Source organism: Solanum tuberosum, unplaced genomic scaffold, assembly GCF_000226075.1.
Source record: "Solanum tuberosum cultivar DM 1-3 516 R44 unplaced genomic scaffold, SolTub_3.0 scf00307, whole genome shotgun sequence".
Lineage (NCBI taxonomy): Eukaryota > Viridiplantae > Streptophyta > Magnoliopsida > Solanales > Solanaceae > Solanum > Solanum tuberosum.
The window spans coordinates 270,949-275,389 of NW_006239230.1; the positions used below are offsets into that span (position 1 = coordinate 270,949).

A 4,441-nucleotide genomic window follows, 5' to 3' on the forward strand; every position below is an offset into this window, starting at 1 on the left:
ACTTTTGTTTATTGATTACTTACTGAATTCTTACAATTTGTTTCACAAATCCCCCCTTTTTATTTCTTGTTTCTGGAAGTACTTTGGCTAATTGAATATAATTGTTGGTTAAAGTAAAGTCTAAATCATTTTCCTCGTGGGATCGACCCCAACCTACAAGTTGGGTTCTTTACTTGATAACGATCGCTTATACTTCTTTATGGAGGTGTAATTTGAGCGTATTAGATACAAGTTAGTAATTCATAATAGTGTCTTCTAGTTGATTATCTAGAATACAACATAATTTTGTTTGTATTTCTTCTTTATTTGCATTCATTCTAACTGTATGCCATCAAAAGTTTTGTATTTCTTTCCTCATAATGTATCTCAGTATCTCTCTACAATCATACCAAGTAAATTACTACATTGATTACGAACAAGCAAACATACTAACGATTTTAAATACATACAAATATTTCACTGCTTTTATCCCCCAAAAAACAAATATCTAAGAAAATAAAGATGTATTCATGTCAAAACTTTTAATAGCCATTTTCGGAACACTTTCAAATTAATTTATGATTCAACAGTCAACAAATACCTAATGGATTTTATATTTTACCAATTATGTGGAAGATCAAGTTGGAAATTTCGTGTCCTGTTGATTGTTTGTCAATGAATTCCTAATCAATTATTTCAAAAAATTTGTTCCCTTTGAAAAAAAAATCGCAAAATCAATCGAATTCACTTCGATTTAGATTGTGTATTATCAATGGAGGGTTAAAAATCGATATTGAAAATTTGATGAACAAGAGAGAGTTGGAAATTCGAGAAACAAAGGCGAGAGGAGACACTGTCTCCTTTTTTCCTTTGAATGTAACTGATGAGAGGAATTTCAATGATTTCACCTTTTTTAAAATATTCTCTCCCATGATCTTCTCCTTTTTGTTATTAACTAATTGTATTCTTTCAAATTAATCAAAATAAAATACATAACTCAGCCCTTAACAAACTAAAATATTTACATTTTAAATAAATAGTAAAACTATGGCTAAGGGGTCCTATTAGAAGCTAAAATATTGCTATTTTGAAAATTTTCCCTTAATTTAATGGATTTTGTTCCTTCATTGAATGGGGTTGGAAGTGGTTTGGTAGCCTTAATTAGTTTGTTCTTTTCGTTGTTTGATTATATAAGATGAGGCCACAGAAAGTAATTAGTAGTAATTACAGTACGAAGTAATTACTTCCTATTTCATTTTTTCTGCGGTAATATATAGGTTTTATTACAGTTTACCATTATTTTTTAGTACACTGGGTGTAGTACTAAGTGGGTTGGATTTTACTAAGTGGGTCGAGTAGAATATTAAATAGGAAGTAAAATATTAATTATAAAAAATATACATCCATGTAGGAGCCATATATGCGTCACAGAGGATAACAAAAGTGGTGACATGGTACTTAACTATCCAAGGGAAAATATGTACCTAAAGTTGGATGGCAAAGGTTAATATATCAAAAAAGTATAACGAAGGGTAAATATAACCCTTTTCTAAGAGTACATGGGTAAATTTGACTCTTTTCTCATTCAAATACTCTTATACATGTACAATACAAAAAATTAAAACATCTAAAATATTTTTTCAAATTATCCTTAATAGTTGGGCCCGTGCACAACATGGATACTAGTCTACTTTTACACTTGTAACGACTCTGAAGGTCATTTTTCCTTGGCATTGCAGGAATGAAGAAGATATGTTGAATTAGAGATTTGAATTAGCGCCGCCACCTCGTAGTTAACCTAATCCCTCACTGTTCATGGTCGCTCTGGCCACTGGTCAGTCTACTCTTGGGGGTTGCCAGTCGAATCTATTACAAGACAATAGCTTTCCACCATTGATTCAGTATAACTTAGGTGAAGAACTAAATTTGCCTACCAAGTCTGCTTCACTGCCTAATGTTAGTCATTCGATAATTTCTAATTATGCAAACACTCTCACAAATCATAACACAACTCAAGGTCGAAAACTGGAATTGAACCTATTCCAATGAAGAATTATCATATAATAATGGAATCCCAAGATTAGGTTGGACAGAGGAGGAAGTGGATAGAACGAATATATTGAAAGATATTCAATACGCTGTGATTGGAAAATTTTCCTATAGCTGGCCAGAGTTGGAAGAACTCCGCACCATCTTACCACATCAGTGTAATATCAAGGGGGAGTGTAAAATTGGTCTGTTGAGAAATCGACATATACTCATTAGATTGGATCAAAAGGCAGATTTCATCAATCTAATGTCAAAAGTATTTATTATATTCTGGCTAAGGACGGGTATTCATATTCTATGAGGCCACTGATATATGATGCTAAATTCAAAGTTGAGGAAGAGACAACACAAGCTATGGCCTGGATATCCTTCCCTGATCTCAAACCTACTTACTTTGTGAAGGAAGTGTTGCTCTAACTAGCGACTGATGTTGGAAAACCTTTACATTTAGACATGGCTACAATAAACAAGACTAGACCTAGTTGTGCAACGGTCAAGGTGTAAGTAGACATTCTGGGCGAATTTCTTAAGTTTGTTGAATTGGAGATTATTAATGAGGCAACAAAGGAGTCTAGGCTCGAAAAGGTCAAGATACAGTATGATATGCTACCAAAATATTGCAAATAATGCAAAGTGCATGGACATGATGATGAATCATGCAGAAACCTACACCCAGAGCTAAGGAATATCAATGTGAACAATGAAAAGGAGTCTGATCAGGAGCAAAAAGGTACTGGCAATGAAGAGCAGGGCAATGAAGTTGCATCAAGAAGAAGAAGAATAATTCGAAGATACTGGAAGCCAGTCAATATTAAAGAACCTCGCAAGCATAGTTCTGATCAAGAAAAAAGGGATAAAGGCATAGCAATAACAAGTATTAATACCAAAAATTCTTTTGATGCACTAACTGAAGAAAATGAAATAGAGCAGCTTGAGGAATCTACTGGAGGGAACGACAATGTAAATGATCAAGCCAGTGAAGTCAAGGAGGCCAGGTTGATAAGGGACTCCATCATTCTTCTACACAAGAATGGATAACTAATACATTTGCTAATTATCAAGAAAGAGGGGGTGAGAAAGCAAACACTATAAATAGCACCTCGAAAAGTGACAATGGTAATAAAATAACAACATTTCACAATGGAGAAATAAGGGATGAAGATCAACAGAGAGATCATCAATAGTGGATAGAAGATGGAGAGATAAGAGGGGGTGAGACACCTGCACAAAACAGCTCATCGGTTAGCAGCCTCAATCAACATCATCACAATGAGCCAAGTAATTTGGCACTGGTGAGGATAACACAGAAATATGAGGAAGAAAGATTACTCATGAAGGAGTTAGTAGAGACGCAGTTTCAAACACCCCTTCAAATTGCAAATTCCACATTTGAAGAAAGATATCCAGCTGAATATGTGTTACTACCTGATACAACAATAAATAAAAAGTCAGCAGTAGTTATATGCAGCGTCAAATCTGCCCCTATAGAAACATTACATTCACTAATATCACACCAAAGTCAAGGCAATAAGGTGGTGGAGAGAAATGATACCAGTGTTGAATTCATAAAAGATAAAGATGAGGGAAACAATGTCCAAAATGTAATTGAGGTATACAAAGAGGCTGGACTCTCTCTTTTAGCCATATCTAAAAGCAAAAAAAGGTAAACCTAAAGAGGAGGTTAATGTTCAACCAACAAGAATACAGGACAAGAGGGTGGTGAAGTCATCAATCAAATAATAATGAATGCACTTTTTTGGAACATAAGGTCGGCGAAACCTCAAAATGCATTCCACAGAGTTCAGATGTTACACAGACTCACAATTCTTTTTAATTGCTCTACTGGAACCATTTCAAGACACTAGGCATATACGAAAGTTCAAAAGGATATTGGGGATGCAGTATGTGAATTATAATTTAAATGGGCAGTTATGGGTATTTGTGTAGGACCATATTCAGGTTGGGGTGATGTCAAATACTGCTCAATAGATGACTCTCCAACTCACCCTGGAGGATGGAAAACAAATTATTACCTCTCTAGTTTATTCCAAATGCTCTGTAGAGGGGAGGATAGAAACTTGGAATGATTTATATTTCACGAGTGATAATTATGCAGGACTGTAACTGTCACGCCCCAAACTCGAGGGGCGCAACTGGCTCCTAAGGCCAAAACTCAAGTCCGAGCCGACCCTGCTGAACCATTTGCTACTAGCACATGGCAGCCACACACAATCAAGAAAACAAACAAGTATATCTCGACTTAAAACTAAGCCCTCGACCGGCAAGGCCCCTGTCAACTGATCTATAAAAGAAACAGCTACTCCCAGGAGATCATATAAATAAATAGCCAACTAGCACAGAAGTCCTGATTGGGCCGTCGAGGCCACCATGATATCTATACCAAAACTAAAAG

At 35.4% G+C, this 4,441-nt stretch overlaps 1 long non-coding RNA gene across 5 annotated transcripts in view; it reads right to left on the minus strand.

Moving 5' to 3' along the window:
* Positions 1-2,788: 2,788 nt before the first annotated feature.
* The window catches only part of LOC102580800 (uncharacterized), a 21,842-nt gene continuing 20,189 nt past the window's right edge, over positions 2,789-4,441 (minus strand). For all 5 annotated transcript variants that reach the window (XR_001475087.1, XR_368296.2, XR_001475088.1 and 2 more), the window contains 2 exons: positions 3,358-3,453; positions 2,789-3,249 (listed from right to left, as the gene is read on the minus strand). This is a non-coding gene — a long non-coding RNA (uncharacterized lncRNA). The remainder of the gene's footprint in view (positions 3,250-3,357; positions 3,454-4,441) is intronic.